Here is a 21184-nt window from a genome sequence, read left to right as displayed (position 1 = left end):
TATCTTACCATTTTGTTGAATTCACCAGTTCTCTTGTGTTAGGTATGTACACTACCACAGTTTTCTAGGTATACGATCACATCATCTGTAAGTAAAGGTAATTTTACTTCTTCTTTTAAATTTTGGATGTTTTTGAATTTCTCTAGTTATAGAATGTCTAATCCTATGTTGACTAAATGGGACAAAATAAGCACCACTTTCTTACTCTTTATATTAGAAGAAAACCTTTGTGCCTTTCTCTATTATGTTTGATGCCAACTGTCAAATTTTAATCCATGGTATTTATTGTAGCATTCATTTCCAGTTTGTTTAGATTTTTATCATGGTGTCTTGAGGTTTTTCAAATGCTTTTTGAAAAAGTATTTTTGCCTCATTCTGCTAATGTGATATGCTATATTGATTTATATATGTTGTACTGTGCTTGTATTTCAGCAATAAATTCCACCAGCTGGAATTCTGATGATGTATAGTCCTTTGTTAGTTCTTGTAGCCAGTATTTTATTGAGGATTTTGCAACAACATTTTTAAGAATATCGATCTCTAGTTTTCTTCATCAGGTGAAAGATCTTGGAATAATGAGTCACTACACCTCCAAAGTCCAGAAAATTAGACCTTATTTAGAGTTCTATGGTATTTTATTAAAATTTTAATTGACCGATATTACTTGTATAATACATTGTCATATTTTAACACAAAAAATTGTAAAATAATGTGAGGAAAAGTAGCTTGCATGTCACACCAAATATTTGTTACTTCTTGGGAATATTAAAAATCTTTTTCCTAGCTATTTTGAAATATAATACAAATTATTGTTAGTTTTAATTACTTCCCATGTTGTAGAACAACAGAATATTTATCTACATAATTAATTACTCTGTCTGTCTTTCCATCTCCCCTATTCTTCCAAAGTGATTTTAATTTAGAGTCTTTTCTCATTGTCTCTTATTTTTTGCTGGGCCTGTTTAAATTACACCTCAAAAAAATTATGTATTAAAATTTCCCTCTCCCTCATTGCAAAATTCTGATCAAACCTGAAGAAATAGATGTTCTTCTACTTTCAATCATGCATTAAAACTCACTGTCACTGTGATAGTATCATTTTTGGACTCACAGATTCTTTGCTCTCAGAATATTTTAAGCCTCTGTTGTGCATCTGTCAAAGTCTGACATAGATTATAGCTCCAGTTTGCAGCCTCAGAGCAGAGGATAATAAATTGGTCAATAGTACATGAAACCTATGCTCCATTAATTACTATTTTGGGTTTAAGAGCCAGCCTGCATATAAACTCCTCCCCAAGCAGTGCGAGATTCTTCTCATGGGATGTAATCCACTAACCTTCATATATTAGAAGGCTGCCAGGCAAAATCAATCAATTTAAACTCAATTGAACTGATCTACTTCAGGCCCAAGAAATCAACGATTAAAACGAAAGAAGTATCCTGAAGTTAAACAGGGAAATTGTAAAAATTACAAATCCTTCTAAGACAGCTAACACACCATTTGATTGGAAAGAATCCTGTCTATCCTTATCAGAAACTACTCCGGTGTTTTCCATATATATTGTCCTGGCTCCAATTAGAGATCTTTTTATGTTAATTAACTAAAGTCTACCAGTCATTACAAAAGTATTTTTGACTAAGAATTAGGCTTTATTCCTTAAGCAATAGGCTGAGTACAACATTTTTTCAGGAAATTGTTTAGAGGCTGAAGTTTTAGTCTCAACTTGTTAACTCCCCTTCCCTTAATCAAAAGTTATATTACGTGTTTCAACTAATGACATGTACCTGCTTTACCTATTAAAAATTGCTACTGCCTTCTTACAGTAATGAAACTTTCACTTTAGATTTTGATACAATTAATTCATTTTATTTACTTTTTATTTTGGTACTGGGAATTGAACTCAGGACCTTGTGCTTGCCAAGCAGGTGGTGTGCCACTGAACTATATCTCCAGCCCCCTCATTTTATTTACAAAATTGAAAAAAAGTCTTAATTTAATTCATAAGTATTGTGGCTGGGGATTTAGCTCAGAGACACAGTGCCTGCCTGTCAAGTGTGAGGTCGTGAGTTCAATTCCCAGTACTGGATAAAAAACAAAAAAAAAAAAAAAAAAAGAAAGAAAGAAAAATTAATTCATAAGTACTTATTTTGTGGTGCTTATGACAAAATACTATATAACTGTCTGTCTTGGTTGCTTTTCTCTCATTGCTGAGACAAAGTACCTGACACTCAATATTAAGGAAGGAAAGGTTTATTTAGCTCACAGTTTGTGGAGGTTTCAGTCCATACTCAGCTGGCTCCAAGGCAGGTGGCACATGGCAGAGGGCAACTTTTCATGGTGGCAGAATATAGCAAAAGCATCAAGAGCCAAAAGGGGGAGTGGCAGCTGGAAGAGCAAGCCTCTTTCTCTCCCTTATATTGTATGTAAACTATCCACTCCAGGGTGGGTGTAACACTCACACACATAATCCCAACATTGGACCATGAATCAATCATAAACTCTAGAAGCCTGCCCCATGACTGCATGAGGCTTTGGAGGGACATCCAGACACAAACCATAAAACTGTCAAATATGAATTTAAATTACAAGTGTTTCCTTCTCTTGCCTGAAAATACAGTGTAGTAGAGACATATACGGACATACTCACAATTAAAAAGAATGATTTATAGTAAAGAGTTACATTGTAGGAAAGAGTTTAACATAGGGTCAGCTAATCAGGTTCAAATAATTGTATATAAAATAACTCTTTCTGTAACCCTGAGTAATGATAGCCCGATGATCTGAATGTAAGTAAAAAGTATACACAATATTTAGGAACAAGAAGTTTCACAATTGGACAGTTTTTAGTTAAAACTGACTTACTTCTGTACAGTGGTACCCTGGTGCACAAACACTTTTGTTTAAGAACAATTGGGTTCACAAACAGAACACTTGGCCAAATTTTATTTGTTTGTGAACTCTGCATCAGGTGATGAACATGACTGGGTTCATCTTTCGCTCATGAACAGGAATGCAGCCATGTTTTCCAGCACAATGGGATAAATTAAATTCATGAACAGTGACACCACTGTATTTTGAAGGCATTGTATTTTGGAGGCATAGAAAAAAGAGTAAGTTTAAGGAAGACAATCTGAACAGAAATGTATAAACCAAGTTTAAAATAGATACAGTTTTTAGGTAGAAATGGACCATTTCTGAAACCAAGAGGGATTGGAGACTGAAGTTTTGAAAAGGCAATAGAGTTGTCTCAGTTTGAGCATAAAGTTTGTGCATAGTGAAGTAGGAAAGAAGACTGGAATACTTTGTAAAACGGGAGTGATACTGAGTAGTGTCTTTAGAAATGTCTCACCAATTAAAAGTATCCCAGGTCCTTCTTGCCTTGAGCAAAGAATTGAAAGTAGTACAGCAAAAATGGTGCCGAAAGTTTATTTGAAACATGTGGGGTGAATAGGAGCACAGGAGAAACTAGCTCTGCGGAGTGAACTTGTGCCAAACAAAGACAAACAGAAAACAAATTAAAAAATAAAAGTACATATCGTCCTGGGAAACACACTGTGGGCTACTGTGGGAATTCATAATAGTGGCTCCCTGTGGTGTCTGGTCTTCTTGTATGCTGTCCACATCTCATGGGAGCTCATGAGAAGTTCTATATATGGCATTCTGGTGTTGCCCTAGGGTCTTGTAATTAACAGGCCCTGCTCATTTCCCCAGCCAGCTCTGCCACTCTATCTCCTACAGTAGGACTTGGAAAAAGTTAATAAAATTATAATTATTACATTATTATGCTTAGAATAAAGAAAGATGTGTTTTAGATAGTTTTTAATTAAATTCCACCCATATACTTTTATCTTAGTTCTGTGTATCAACCAATGAAAAAGGAACAGGTTGTTAGTTCTTGGAAAACATTTATGAATTAATTGAAAGGAGGCAGGCAATTTATTGAATGCAAGCTAATAAACTGTTATGTAGGTTACTCCACTTTCCCAAAGAGGGGAAATTTATATCAGTCTCAAAGGAGAAAGTGAAGAATTAAAACACAAGTATGTGCATATGTACACATGTGCACAGACACACACATGTACAAACACACACACAATGTAGCAATGTCCTGTAGAAGTAAAGTGATTCTTTGGTCAAACACTACAACTGTTTTCTTTTTGCCCTTTTCTGCCCCTTTCAAAGCTTTAGTCTTTAGTTGCCCCAATAAGTAAAGGTCAACAGGCATGGCAATCATGCTAGAAGCATAGGATATCTAATACTGAGTCTTAGAGTTCTGAAGCGGGCTGTGCCTAGAATGAGGAGATTCAAGTGAAAGTCCCAATTATAGAACTAAAAGATCTAGGTGAGTCTGGTTTGAAATGGTTTAGTTATCATGTCCATTAATCAGCTTTGTGTAACTGTAACAAAATAGCATAGATAACATATTTTACAGCTTAAAAAGAGAAAAGGTTTACTTTAGGTCATGTTTTCAGAGGTTTCAGTCCATGATCAGTTGGTCCATGAGCAGTTGCCTTAGGGTGTATGTTTCCGTAATGCATTATGGAAGCAGTCTGGGAAAGAAATGTGCCCACCTCAAGGCTGCTGTGGGGAAGAAAAGAGGAGGAGCGAGGACCTTAATAGTCCCTGAAAGAACACATCCACAGGGACATAATTTTCTTCCACTGGACTCCACCCTGAACCATTCACTCCCTAGTAAGAATATTAAGCTGAGGATCAACCCTTCAGCATCCAATTCTTGGAGATATTTCAGATGCAATTGTTGCATTATCAAAGGAAGAGATTTTCTTCAAATATGCTGCTTCTTCTCAATTCCTGCTTCCTTACGGTGATGATTTTGCAAACTATTACAAATAGTTTTACAAATGGAAGATCTGTTCGATTTTTTGATAAAATCAAAGAAGAGAGAGATGATTGGAAGTAGGCTTGCTACTACTCTGTTGCCAAACTTTACAGGAAAATATCCTGAAGGCATACAGTATGACAGAAGACAGAAAAAATTTTCGTCAAATATTAAAGATATGCAAAACAACTTTTCAAAAAGTGGTGTAGGTGGCCAGGATGTAGCTCAGTGGCACAGTGCCTGCCTGATAAGCATGAGGTCCTGAGTTCGGTTCCCAGTAACAAAAACAACACAAAACAAAAATGATGGGACTGATCAGTAAGTAGAAAATCAACATTTCCAATAAATCTTTGTAAAACTTACTTATAATTTTATCACGTTGTAATAGAGTGTGACCTTGGTGAAGGAGTAATGTTTTAAATTTGGGCAGATCTGAGCTTTGATCCTTTTTTTTTTCCTCTTCTCAATTAACATTTTATGATACTACTGGATTGGATGGTTTTCAAGAGCCATTCCTTCTCTGAAATCCTCTTTGATGTTAGGAAATAGATTGCTGTAGCCCACAGAGACAGAAATAAACAAACAAAATCTCAATTAAGATGCAAACAAGATGCAACATTTAAAGACTTTGGAGTTTCAAAATAATTCCCAGCCCTCTGGTAAAAAGACTAATGAAGAGTGAAATGACCAATTGTGAGCAACAGATGGAAAATAGAAAAGAAAAAGATAGAGAAACAGAAACATCTGAAAAAGTCCATCACCTACATAATCAGCCCTGAATAATTCAGAGATTACTACATCTCCTTTTCTCATTGCCTAAACATTTAGCAAAAATCACTGATGTTGCTCATGAGTTGTTTTTTCTCAAAACAAATGCTCTTCCCAAATGGCCTCATATTATGTAAGGAAAGAGAAAAAAAGGATCCTTTCATGGTTTGTCAGCTGTTGGAGTTTTAGCATTCAGCTCCTGTCTTAACTCAATCCATTTATTGGGTCTTCTTCCCCTGGGATCAGAACTTTCCCCAGGGATTTTGTTCCACTGCCTTCCTTGCTCACTCAAACTTCAGTTCCCCTTGCACTGAATGTGCTCACTGCCAGAAAAGTCTTCAAGTCAAGTTTGATTCTCATTAAAAATGTCCCATGTCTCCCTTTAGAGTACGCAAAATGCTCCTCAGCTTTTATTGTAGCTATTGCTAGTGCTTATTTCTTCTCAATCCAACTTTCATTCCAGTGACAGTGCTCTACCCTATCTGCTTATATTCAGAGTTCATTTTATGTTTTTTACACAGATATGCAGATGCAGACATACTTTCATATCAAAATTTACAAAACAGGCAGAAAATACTGAAACAAAGATAATGTGTGAATACTTTGGGGAAAATAATTGATTTACCTAAACTTGCAGTTTGAAAGTTGTGATATTCAAATAGGTTGTCTTAAATAATTTTTCGTATAAAGTATAAAAGCACAGGAAACTATTACCAAAAGTTTTTAAAAGCTCTGTCTGCTGAACACTTGGGTTATACATGAAGGAAAATAGATATAGAATTTCATATCTAATTCTGATATCTCCAAATCTTAAAAATTAAATTTCTTTTATCATTCTTACTGAGTTTACAAGGCTATGAGTCACTCCTAAACTTCTGAGTTTCATATATTTATGTGTATATTTTTTTTCCTGTCTTTGCTTTAAACATAATAAATAGGGGGAATATATTCACCTACAGTCTGAGATTATTGTAACTCTCTCTTCTTTTTGTAAGTGTTCAAAGAGGGAGTGTCACATTATTTCATGTAAATCTATGTTCCATGCCCCAAGATATTTAATTCATCCTTCAGCAAGTAAAGGAAGAAATAATAATAATGGAAGGTAGATGATATTTTAAGTTCCTGAAGCATCATTAACATTTCAATAATGCAAATGTAACAAAGCAATACATGGCAAAATGTAAAAAGTAAAAAAGCAGATTATTGAACACTCCCTTCTTGAATACTGCCTTCTTAAACTCAGTTAATTAAGTTAGCCATTATATCTATTGTGACGGTCTTTCTTCAACTTCAGTATAATTAAACTTAGTAAACTGGTGGCTAAGCCTGGGTCAACAAGGTGCCAGGCACATCATTATCTATGTTCGTAAAATGAACTCTGTAATAGTTTCCTAGGGCTGTTGTAAAATTTTTCACAAATTTAGTCGCTTCCAACAACAGAAGAGTGTTTTCTCACAGTTCTAGAGGCCAGGAGTATGAAATCAAAGTGTTAAAAATTCAGTTTCTTTTTGAGATCTGAGAAAGAATGATTTTCTAACTGTTTCCTACTGATAGGGGTTTCAGCAAATGTTTGCCCTTCCTTGATGAACACCCGCTTCCATCTTCACATCACCTTCTTCATGAGTCATTGTGTATCTTCTGTATCCCATAAAGACATGCTTTGGGATTATCCTAATCAAGTATGATCTCATCTTAGGCATTATCTGAATCATAATTGCAAAACTTTTGCTTCCAAATGAAATTACTACATTTTTGAGTTTCTTTTTTTTGGGGGGGGGTTGGGTTTTTTTCTAGTACCAGGAATCGAACTCACGACGTTGTGCTTGCCAGGCAGGCACAGTGCCACTGAGCTAAATCCCCAGCCCCACATTTTTGAATTTCTATGCCCAGGAATTTAAGGAGCTACCATTCAATATATGGAAATTTCATAATCAATTATTTTTGTGTAAAGGGGATAAAACATTTCCTTTGACCTATAAAGAAAGGACCCGAGCTGGACTTAACAATTCAACTGTTCTACTAAAGATGAAGGCAAATACAACATCCAAATTTTGTCTGGTAATTTGTAAATGCAAATGGGAGCCCACACATAAATAAAATGGAGAGCCAAAGAAACAATTACTACCTTAAACTAATATGCTAAACTGAACACAGACTTGTGGATCATGTAAAAATGAAAAGACAAAGGATTTTAGGCTTTGGCAAATTAATGTGCATAAATAAAAAGAAAGAAAAAAATATTAGTTTGACCAGATTCATTTTAGATATTTTTGTAGGACTCCATTCCCTGTTCTGATGAAAAGAATGTTTCATATTCCACATTAAAGAAGCTTGTAATAGCTGATTCCAAGGCAGGGTGGCATGGCAGAGGGGCAAAAATTCAAGGTGGAAGAAGGCAGCAAAACAACAAGAGTACAAAGTGCAGACAATAACCTCTTTCCTTCCCTTATATTGTAAGCAGTCTCCCCGCTCTGCCCCACGGCAGATATAGCACTCACACTATCCCTGTACCTTCTTCTTGCACAGGATGAGATGTTCACAAAGGACGGACCCTGGCACACAACTGAGTTGCTTAGATAACTTCTAAACTTCTCAGATCGACACAATGATCAGTCTTTACACCTTTCCTGTCTGTGAATACAAGTGCTATGTTTACCTAAAAAATGTAGAGTCTTCTATTCCTCACTTAACAGACTAGTGCTTTATGTAACAAAATTTAAAGATCCCATATACTTAGAAAGAATAAAGATTTTTGCAAAAGTCCTTTTAAGAATATGCCCTTCAGGGTGGCTCTAGTGCTATTATCAAAGTACTAGAGAGAGGGACTGAAAACAAACACTAATAACAAAGGAGAAGCAAGAGGATCAAAGTGGTTGCAGATTAGTTAACATTTTGGAAAGTCTGTTAGTCAGCTTCCCTATTTCCTGCTTTTCCTATAATTCCAACACACACAATATAAAGGAAGAGAGGTCTGATTTAGCTTGTGTATCAGGGAAATCATTTTATGATGGGCTGGCTCCAAGGAAGAAATACTGTGGTGGAAAAGCATTATGGAGCAAAGATGTTTATTTCAAGGTGGTTGAAAAGATGATCAGGAGAACAGTGCAGCACTGGAAGGGGTTAAGGAACCAGACATATAGATCCTTCAGACACATCTCCACAGCCCACAGGAACACATGCAGAGGTGTGTCCCACCAATCCCCCACACAGACCCCAAAGGCTATCAATTCGACACTGAACTGTAATCACCACAGACAGTGACCATGCAGTGATGCAGAGTTTAACAAAATGCTGAACTCTTCCAGTTTCAACATTTTCCTCCAGAAAAAAAAGCAGTAGTTTTTGAGGATATGGCTTTTCTGGAGAAACGATATCGGTAATTGCATAAACACATTATGGTATAGTGAAGTTGGTTGAAATTTCAATATTTGCAGGGTTTAGTTTCTACTTCAAACAACAGAATAGGTAAAAAACTTGCATTAAATCTGTGCAAGCTTGGAGGAAGCTTCCAGATTTCCAAGTAAACTTCATCTAGGCTTGTGAAGGAGGGTTTCTTCTGGTCACAAAAGCAGCTATAAGGAGGAGAATTACCTGCATCTAGTGATTTCTAAAAATTAAGATAGAAGGCTTATTTTTAATCAATTCATTTCTATAGAATCAGGGCAATATAGATACTTTGTATGCTTGTCAACTTCATAAAAGTATGGTATTTCCTACTGCAGGTTTTAGAGTTAAACCTGGGAAGAGTTTAGAGTTAAACTCTTTAAAAAGGTGAAAGATTTATACATTCTGAAGAGAAACCAGAGTACAGATTTAAACTCTTAAGAAGGTAGTTTGGGAATGCCTCTAGCAAAGACTCACTCACAGATGAATGCCATGCTAGAGAACTGTTTGCCTAAAATACAAGGTCTTGATACTCCTTTTCTGCAAAGATTAGAGTTGAAGTCAGGTTAGAACAATTTAATGATTTATATTAAAATAAATATCAAAGAATATTGATGTGTATTAGACACAGACAGTTCATTAATATTTCTTACAGAGAGGTGGGAACTATAATACAAAAATCAGGAACAATTTGACTATTTTTTAAATTGTAATCGGCATTAGAGTTTAAAAAACTACAACAGGGAAGAAAATGCCTACATGTTAGTATTGTGCAGGAGGATATATTCCACATATTGTAGCTTGTACTTTATTTCAGAGGGAGTCATCATTGGGAGGAATGGGCTTTTTAAAAGAAATTATAACACAGATAAAGCAAAATAATAAGGCCTTTTAATCCTGGGCATAAAAGAAGAAAACACAAGTGCTTAGAACTCAATCAAACCTCATGAGATGCCCTAACTTTGAAACAAAAAAAGAAATAGTGAAATAAAAACCAACTTCACATAGTAATAGTTGCAATAAAACCTGACACTAGACTGCTCAAATAGCAAAGTAAATATAACTTTGTGAATGATCCAGAGGTTAATAACAGGAACTACAGGTCTGCAGCACCACAGCAGAGCTCTATTTCAGACATGGAATTTGCAGCATAATTAAAATCAGAGAAATATCTATTAGTGACAGAATGAACAAAAATGACATTTAATAGGGTGTGCTAGTTGAAAAGGAACTGTGACAATAGATAAATCAACCAAAAAGTGAATGTTTTATATGTAAATTAAACCTGCTCATGTATTTTAAGCAATGAGGTGATTTCATTCAGTAGAATAAAGTATTTTATTGGAATTTGGAGGATAAAGATATTCTTTATAATGTAGAACAGATTTATTACCAAAGTATGATATGTTGAAATCATGAGCAAGCCTCAGAGATGAAACACATATTGAGATACATTGAAAATAAAGTTTTCTTATTGTACAATAGCTCATAGAAACAATCACGTACTTGTCCTAGTAAGAATAAGATAGTATTAAAATAAGAACAATATATATTATAAAATTATCTTGTTAGCTGTTTGCATTGTTCAAAGCTGAACGACATATAAATTTATCTATTATTCCAAATATCTTCTGTGTATTAGTAACAATAGTTATCTAGGTTAAAATTGATCAGAATAAATTTGAAATTACTTTCAAAAACTTGTAATTGCTCCTATTAATATTTTAAAAATTGTAAGTACAGAAATAGAGTGAACATAAATTAAAGAGAGTGGTAAATATTGGATACAATATTTCAAGTATATATTTCAAATAAAGTACAACATGAAATAGAATAAATACACAGTATCTAATAATAAATATCTCATTTATTCTAGGGTTCTCTGATTCTGTGGGGAAAATAAAGTTTTTAGGCTATTTCTATACTTGCTGAAAGAATATGAACTAGTTATTGTTATTAGTTGCTAACAGTGTGAAATAAGCAAATAAAAGCCATAGTTCTACTTTCTCTTTTTAAAGTAGTAAATTCACTTAAACATTTAAGGAATTTACTATGTGAAAGTATGTAGTTCTAGTGCATTTTCTTTTCCACTCAGAAATCCTTCTAACTTGAATTGTGTTCTTGTCTCAATCTATACTTCCAGGATTACATATTTTGTTTAAAAGGTAGGCAAAGAATGTTCTTTTCATATTCATGTCACTATTCACTGAATATTGACAGATTTCTCATGAAATTATCGTATCAACATACTTCATATAAATAACATGCTCCTTTATGTACATTAGCAGACTTTTAAAATCATTTCTCTTTTCAAATCATTTCTCAATTTAAATTTATCTGAATTAGAAAATCATTTCTCAATTTAAATACCTTCTCTGAATTAGAGAACATGGAAATGAATTAAATCATTATCTTCTCAATTCTCCTAAGAATAGACCATAAGTAGTACCTTTCTAAATAGATTGAAGAGAAGATTATTAATTATCATTCATTGCTTTAGGGATTATGTTTTAAAACTCTCCCAAACCTGTAGAAGAGAAAAACTCCATCATGGATGGAAAATGATATCCCAAAGAAAAACTTACTTCCATTCTGCTGATTAGCAATGAAGGTAACTCTCTGTTTTTATTGTTGTGTATTTGATGCATATTGAATGAAGTCTAACTACTATTTTTTTTTAACTTTGAAGAATCCTCCTCAGAAAATCAATCCTATTTTAGCAGAAAATGTCCGAGTCCATTTCAATAATTTCACCTTCTAAAACACTGTATAATTAGATTGTAAATAAATTTAGTCCTTATTTGTTGCTTATTTTACAGGATAAGCTCACATCAGAGCAATTCTCTTTGTGTTCACTGATAAAACCATGTCACGACATTTAGAAAATAATAATGATTCAGTAAAAATTAAATTTGCCCTAATTGGGTCTTCTGACAGCCACTGGACATGATAGAAGACTTGTTTTGCCAAAAGATCTGCTCTGCTTCCTTCAGAAACAGAGACCAAAGTCTGGCAGTCCCTCTGCCTGATCTGTTTCTGGTGGGGAGGCTGGATGGTTATCAACCTCTAACAAATGAGGGGTGAGAGCAGACCATCACCTGGCTTTGGTCGCAACCTTTGACCCACTCATCGTAAGAACTGATGCTCTTCATTGAGTTACTGAAATTGATCTTCCTCCTTCTTTTCTCTATATCAGCAAAGGAATTGTTCCATCTAGGCTTCTGTGAGTCACCTCTTCGTTGGTGACACTGATACTTGCAAACTATGAGGTCACTGGATTAATATCCTGAGACTTTTGCTCCTGTTAGTGAACTACAGGTCTCTCTCTGTGTCTCTCTGTCTTTCTCTCACTGTCTCTTTCTATCTATTATCTATCTATCTATCATCTATCATGTGTACAATTTTTTCAAAAATAAATATAAATTATCATTTTAAAATGTACATTAGAGCATTTACTATGCTGTAGAAAAATTAAATCTAAGTAAAAAAAATTGTCATTATCCCAAAGAGAAATAAAGTCACTATTAAACAATCACTCCCCTTTATCCTCTTTAACTAGCACCTGGCAAATACTTATTGAGTAAATAATATCCCTTAGTTATTGCAGGCTGACCAGGTGCACAATCTCCCGAAACAGTGTATGGCAAAGGTTAAATAAAAAGAGGCAAATGAAAGGATTTCAGGTCTCCAGGAGGATCAAAGTCCTCTCAGAATTCGAGATTCTTTCAGGGCTAAGACCAAGACCTTCTTGAGGTAGCCGGTATTTATTTGGTTATCACAAGAAGGGAGGGGAGTACTCGAGAAGAGTGGAATTACTCAAGGACTTCTCCAAGTAAGGTATTAAATTAATCCTTCATAAGGATTAAGTTAACCCACCCAGGAGTGAGGTGCCTGAGGCTATAGTCTTTATCTAGTTGAGATCCTATATGGGTGACTTTGGCTGTGATCTTGTCTTATCCTTTGAGGCTTTCTGGCTTCATCTGCCATTACAGGTTTTAGTAGGGATTAGTGATTCACAGAGGTTCACTTACTATGAGCCTGTTACCCACTTCCAGACAAGGGGCCTAGGACTTGCACAGATTCACAAGTAAGCATAAAATGTCAATTGGTTCATTTAAGCCTTACTCAGGGCTGCTTCACAGTGGTGTCCATCAACTACTAATTGTTTTCTATCTATGTGCATCTACATATTAAGTACCAAGAAGATTTGCAAAAATTTGACCTTTGTATGTGATTTTTCATACCTGGCTTATTACACAGTGTAATACTTCTAATATTCATCCATGTTGTAGAAAATATATATCCATATCTATCTATCTGTAGGTATATATGTGTGCATGTGTAATATTAGAAAAAATATCACCTTTATTTACTAAATTTAGAATTTATTTTAAAAGGTGAAAGATTTATATGATCTGCAAAGAAGCAATATTATTAGAATTTATTTAAATAATTAACTTTATTAGCACATTTTATATATACATAATGATCACATTTTTATAGAGAATTTGAACCCTTGTATGATATAATTTGATTCTTTTCTTCCCATTCCCCTACCCACCTTCAACCCCCTTTCCCCTCTTTATTTACAAAGTCTTTATTTCCATGTTTGCCTTATTTTCCCATCACTTTTTTTTTGTTTTTCTCATCCCTCCCTACTTCCTTTTCCCATGTGAATATTTTTTTCCTATTTCACAATATCTAGTATACATTTTGGTCTGTATTTACACTTTTGGTTTCTCACACCAGATAAATAATGTATTTGCCTATGTGTGTCCAAATCATTCCACTTAGGAGTATGGTCTCTTATTTTTGTCAGATTAGTACTGCATCATATGAAGATACCACATCTTCTTTATCCATTCCTCAGTTGATGGACATTTGGGCTGTTTTCAAGATTTAGCTATTACAAACTGTGGCGCTATAAATATGAGTGTGTACATATCACTGTGGTAGAACAAACCTAGCCTGGATTACACAGCAAGATTGAGGCCAAACTGATGTACAAAGTGAAACTCTCTCAAATGAACAGAAGAAAAAAAAAAAAAAAAAAGAAAATCCATAGGAATTGTTCAAATAATTACTTTTAGTAGAGATTTGTCCTTACTGGCAATACCCACTCTCTTTGAAGTTAAGATGTAGTAACACTGATGTACAAACAACTTGCAAAGATTCTCACTTTTGTTTGCTTCACTTCTGTTTAGACATAATTTGAAAACCACCTCAAATTAGCTATGGTGGGGCATGACTGTAAGCCCAGCACTTGCGAGGCTGAGAGAGGAGGATCTCTATGAGTTGGAGGCCAGCCTGGGCTACAAAGTGAGCTCAAGGCCAGCCTGAATGGCACAGCGAGACCCTGTCTCAAAAAAAAAAAAAAAAAAAAAAAAAAAAGAAAGAAAGAAAAGAAAAAGAAAACCATTTCAGACTCTGTACATTTCAATTAAGATAAATAAAATACAATGAATATAGTATGAGTTTCAAGGAAGTTTTTTCAGATCCCAAGTCATCTTAGGTAATCACAGCCATTTTTTAGAAAAGAGAGTAATAAATGAGAAACAAATAAACAAAAAAATAGAACAGTAGCAGCATACCAGTATCACAAACATAAATAAATCAAAGCAAGAGCATTCAAAGTGATACAGAGTCTCAAGACAAAATAATACTATTCAACAGTGGTTGTTACATTGCATATCGCTATCCTCAATGATATTGCTCAGATTACCAGATGTAAGAATGAAAGATTGCTCAAACCATTATAGGGAATGAGAAAATAATTCTTTGATAAGTCAGTAGAGATAATACATAGTTTCACTAGACAAGATGGTAGGAGTTCACCATTGTAATTCCATTGCATATTGTTACTTTCAAATCAGTTGCTCAGACCACCAGACACAAGCTTGCACAATTGCTCAGAACATAAAAAATTGTAAGCATTAACTGTTCATTTCAACAAATCATCAGACATCAGCCATACAGTTATTGCAGCTATTCATATATATATTTATATTTTGCATTCCTTCTTTCTTTTTTCTTTTTCCCTCATCCCAGTCATTCCTTCCTTTGAGCAATTTCTTTCCCTTTCCTATCATCTATTATAAGTTTTGAGTTTTACTTGTCTATCAGTTTCCTACACCAAGGAGACAATATGATATTTATCCATCTGGGTCCAATTTATTTCATTTACGAGTATGGTCTCTAGTTATAGGTAAGTGGTTGCAACCACAGGCTTTCAGGTAAGATAAACATACACATTTACTAATGCACTTGTGTGTATCCGAAGGGAAAATGGATGTGATAAAATTTCCATGGAAAACCATGAGCAGTCCAAAGAAGCATTTCTAAGAAGTTTATCTGGAAATTGGAAAAATCAAAGGACCACCCCCCAAAATAAAAGCACATACATAACTCCCAGTTTCAAGAAAATATGTAACTTGGAGGGGAAAAAAACCCAAATATTATTCTGGTCAAGGTATATGTTTTAAAGTAGCCAGAAACACTTCCAGGAACTGGCTGGTTTCTTTGCATAAGCTGGTGGAGGGTGAACAGAGTTCTCGCAGCTTTATAATCATTAGCCTACTTCCCACAGGCCACAGTCTACTTCCACAGGTGACCGCAGTGAGCATGTAAGATCCACGACTTCTAAGATTAATTCCATCTGCTCAAGCAACAAGACCCTGACAAACGCTGGGGATGTCTATGCACGCAGTGTCATAATTAGGAGCAGTTCTGGAGGACTAAAGAAGACATTGGACTTACATTTCTGCCCCTAATCAAGGAGAAGGGCCTCTTTACCTGGTTTACATTCAAGAAGTGATTGGTTCATCATTTTAATAAACTTTCTTCTGGATTAGGAAACTTCATCATGATGCTTGAGATATACTGGTTGGGAAAATTTCTTCAGTTTCTCCTGAGCTTGAAGTCCTGGGCCTCATAGTGGGATGAGACCATTACATGCAGATGAATCAGCTTTGGGTAAGGAATCTGGTAATGTAGTCCAGTTTCGATCCTGGCTGTACAGTCATCTATGTCAGGTTTAACCAGGTCTGTGTCTGTGAGGTACTGTCCGTGCTTCCCAACTGCCACCCCTGCTACACCCAAGGCCTAGGGTTGTGGGGCAGAAGCTGCCCTGGAGGGAGTGCACACTCTGGAACCAAGTTCCCACTAAGTGCCAGCTGAAATAATTTTTAAACCAAGCAACATGTGTATACAATATATGTCAGTCGTATTCTTTAAAAATAGATCAGTGATTTTATATAATGTAAAGTACTATTAAATGGAAAGAGATTCAGGAAGAAAAATATTGAACAATAAATTAAAATATATAATTAGATATATTTGATAGGCTTGAACAGATAGATCTGAATAGGTAGCGGTATAATCAGTTCACTAAAGAATTATTACAAATTTTATCTTCACTAAGTAAAATATTCAGATAGAAAGTTCTGAGAAATATTCTACTATAATCATCAGTTACGTGTTCCACTTTGTTACTGTTCTAAGTAAAGTAAGTCAGAATATTTTACTCTAGGACTGAGTACTTGCAAAGTAATTTAGGTTTTTTTTTTTTCTCTAAGAAAACTGCTTTGTACAGATAAAGATTACTACTTTGGTATTAATAGTTGTTAGACATAAAAACACAAATGAAGGCATAATGAAAATGTGGTATTTACACATAATGGATACTACTGCGACATAAAAATAAACTTGAATTATTTTTAGGAAAATTTATTTACCTTGAGACCATAATAATGAGTGAAACAAATTAGATATACAGGTTTAAATATCACATGATTTCTCTTATATGAGAAATTCAGAGTAAAAGTAAAGAGCAAAATAAAAAAATAAGAAAAAAATGTATTTATTACTTTTTCCTAAAAAGAAAAGATAGATAATAGAAGTAGGGAGATAGATTGCTTTCGGTGTAGAAGGGGATCAAGAGATGAAGGGACAGTGGAAAGAGAGAAGGGATAAGGGTTGAAAAAAGAACTGAGGTGTATTATCCACATGTATCAACTCCACACGGGGAACGTGAACACTAGTACTACACAATGGTATTATAAACTAAAATTTTAAAACATAAAAGATTAAAATATGGAAAACAAAAATCACATGTTCTCTCTCTTATGCAGAATCTAAAAATAGCTGATGTAAACATAGAATAGCCTTTAAGAGAAGTTGGGAAGTGTGGAGGTGAGGTTGGACAATGGTACCAAAGCACAGGTAGATGAAATAAGTTCTGGTGCTCATAGGGCAGTGGGATAACTGCAGTTCACAATAATCTAGAACATGTTTCATAAAAGTGCAAAAGAAAGGGCCTGAAATACTGCAAACACCAAGAAATTATAGACAGATGAATACTAATTACCTGGTTTTGAACAGTACATTCAGTATGCATGCCAAAATATCAAATTGTAGTTATTATATGTTAAAGCAAATCTCAGCCATGTATTAACAAAGGAATATTACATAAAAATGATATTTTTAAACCTACATTTGAGTAAATTTACATCCTATGGCCTGATGCTGAGATCAATGGTATATTTGTGACCAGTTATGAAGGAGACAAAAAAAAATACATTTGGAAAACTTTTTGCATGTATGTGACTTTAATTGAAACAGACCTCCAGAAGTGACAGAATATAAAATAGAGCATTTTCTACTGTACTACATACTGTCTTCAAGGAGTTTAAAATCAGTCAAAGGTATAAGAAAAGAAAGTAGCAGATTTAAAAGTTTGGAAAAGATCAAAGATTACAAAGCTAACGAAATTACAGACTGTTTATATTTCTAGTTCTCATATTCTTTCTGGAAGTAAAAAGCAAGAACATACACACTACATCAAAGTAAGACAGCATAGGCATTAAATGAAAATGTCATTTTTAATGACAATACCATAGGCCTGAAATGTTAGCAAAAAGAAAAGAAATATATAATTATCATGCCTATCAAAAGACTATTATTCTATCTCTTTTACTGTATAACAAGTACGTAATGTACTCAAATTTGGTTATGACCAAATTCATTGTTCAGAAATAATCACTGATAGTGAAGAAGATCAAAATTGTTTGCACAGTATGCAAATAATAAAATACAAAACAGAAGCTTTTACACACATTTGGCAAAATGTTTTATACTGTAATTCATGACAGGTTCAATAAAATTAACAAAATCAAATCAATGTGACAAAGTACAAATTGTACACATTACACAGCCAATTCTAATTACCTCATACATTTGGTATGTAATTTCCTAGAATTATTACCATATTTTAGATACACAGTGTAGAACTTAGGGGAAGTGGGTGCAGAAAATATAGAGCAAAGTAAAAAAAAAAAATTATTTTAGTAGAAAAACGTGATTGTTTCTAAATTGGTACAATTGAGATAAAAGTTTTGTTTTATATATAATCAGTTGATATTTATGTTGTTATTGGAAATAATATGGCTTATCTCTCTTGAAATATTGTGCCCACATAATTGAATACTTATCCTTTCATCACAGCAATTTAATGTTCTTATTTAACCTACTGATACTGGTATATTGCCTACAATAATGTATGACTTTAAAATGTAGGTATCATGGTGAAATTAAAGATTTTCCCCCTGTTTATGTGTAGTCAATGACAAAGGCAAATTTTTATCCGCATGGTTTTTGAAGTTTTCATTTCTTCTCATAGCTGTACTATTTCAATTATAACACTTAAGAATTCAGCCGGGAGTGATGGCTCACACCTGTAATCCCAGCACCCAGGAGGATGAAGCAGGAGGATCATCGCGAGCTCGAAACCAGCCTGGGCCACAAAGTGAGTTCATAGGTGGCCTGAACTACACAAGTGAGACTCTATCTCAAAAAGACCAAAAAAAAAAAAAAAAAATTCACACAAATTTATAAAAAAAATTGAACATCTCAAAGAAAAGGGTAAAAAGTTTGAATAACCGTGGCTCAGAAAGTTAAAAATGTATTCATCTTAATTATGGTTCTTAAATGCTCTAGTGTCTCTTCAGAGTGCATAAATCTTTCACCTTTTATTTGCAGTTCTTAAAAATTGCGAAATAAAACACCATAAGCCCATTATTATATATTTTCTGGATTGGCAAATCAATAATAATCCATTAATAGAAGATGTTAGCCAAGATATGATGTAACAGAAACTCAAACGTTTTTAATGAATATATTCAGCTGTAAATACTTTGGAAAATATTGTGATGTTACTTAGTGAACATTTTAAAATAGAATAAGTGAATAGCCTAACTGTATGTTTTCAGAAATATATCAAGGAACAGTATAGCTGGATCAAATACTGTATCTATTTTTAGTTCTTGACGACTCTTCATACTAATTTAGATAGTGACTTTCACCACCAGTGTAAGAGAGTTCATTTTTCTCTGCATCCCTGCCAGCATTCATTGTTTTTTCAATTGTTGATGATAACTATTCCAGTATTTTTAGAAGTCCGATTCATGATAACTAAGCTATTGAAACATCCTAGATGACTATGAACAGATACATATTATATCAACAGATATTTCACCCATTCTGTAGCCATGAAAAAAATAAATCATGCCATTTGTAAGAAAAAGAATACCATTAAGTTAACTAAAATGTGCCAGACACTGAAATTAAAGTTGCATGATTTCTCTTATATAAGCAACCTTTAAAATGTGATTAAAGGTAAATTAAAAGAAAAACAAAGAAGAATGGACAGGAAACTAGAGAGCAGATCTTTGGATATGGAAAAGGGGTGGGCGGGGGAAAGAAGAGGAAAGGGGAAAAGAAGAGTGAGATTGCAAATTGCCAGTGTGTTCTATATGTATATAGCAATACTCCAAAATGAAATTTACCCTTCTGCATTACTAACATACACAAATTTTTAAAAGCAACAACAAAGCAATTGGGTATCCTGTAAAATAATAACCATGGGTGTTTTTTTTTTGTCATAAAATGCTCTATTTACATGTATTCATGACTCAAAGAGATACCCTCAAATTGCTTTTAAAAATTGAATGAATGTTTATGTTCATTGCTCTATTTTAAAACATATTTTAAAATGCATCCACAAAACATTACAAGTATTTGTAAGGATCATGCTGAAATATATTTAGTTTTCTGTTGTCCTTTTCATCCTACCAGGATAAACTTTCTAGGAAATTGAAAGCAGCTTTCTTGATTTTTCTTTCCCTGTTTTATTGAAATACAATTGATAAGGTTGTATATATTTAAGATATTTGATTTGATATTTTGGTATATATGTGCATTGTGAGATGACCATTAAAATAAATGTATTACTAACTCACATACTTAGAATTTTATTATTTATTATAAATAAATAAATTAAAATCTCCTATAATTTAGTTTGATTCTCATTTGCTATGCAATTTAAAAAGCAATAACTCAGCCTAATTCCAATTAATTTAAAGGCTAGGAGAAGCTCTAGAATTTATTTATTTCAAAGATGCATATTTTTTTTCTCTTAAATGTCAGCTTTCCCAAACATTAAGCTTTTCTAAAACGCTTCAATATGTAGAGTAACCTAAAAGGAAAAATGTATTTTAAAAACAAATGCAAATCCATACTATTAAATAACAATGACAATTTTCTTTCTCTTGGAAATATAAGCATTGTTTTATAGACACATAATTCTATCTGAAACATTTTCCATCACGTATCTTCATGTCCAAAGGCATGCACCACTGAAGCCATTTTCTTCACCTCTTTTCTGCATCAGGGATTTTGAAAGACTGAGGAATCCTAAAAGCAATTTCTTGAGGCTGAAAAAGTTAATTGGGAAAAGGCTACTCTTACCAAAAAATAGTCACTTAATATAAGAAGTGACATAGTTAAAGACAGTACATAGTCCATTAGGTGAATTAGTTGAAAAAATAATTTTCTACACAATGGCACATGAGTCACAGAACAGTAAAAATATCTGATGAAAAGTATTTGGGCATTCCTTTAACTTTTCTTGTGTTGGTATTGTTTGGGGGCAGATAGTGGAAGATATTATCATCCATCTACAGATGAATCACAAAAACTTTATCAGCAAATGCTGTAGCAGGACAAGACACAGGAGGTAGTAGGCGCTGGAGATAACACAGGCAAGCACAAATAGTTAATAGTAATTAAATGAACCAGCCTATTGATCCTTGCTTATCTTAGTACTGAATAGTGAAAAAAAATAGGATTTAATATTC

This window comes from Chinchilla lanigera, unplaced genomic scaffold (genome assembly GCF_000276665.1).
Source record: "Chinchilla lanigera isolate Chin_1 unplaced genomic scaffold, ChiLan1.0 scaffold00018, whole genome shotgun sequence".
NCBI lineage: Eukaryota > Metazoa > Chordata > Mammalia > Rodentia > Chinchillidae > Chinchilla > Chinchilla lanigera.
The sequence above is the reverse complement of the archived record's forward strand: the minus strand, read 5'-3'. Positions refer to the sequence as shown.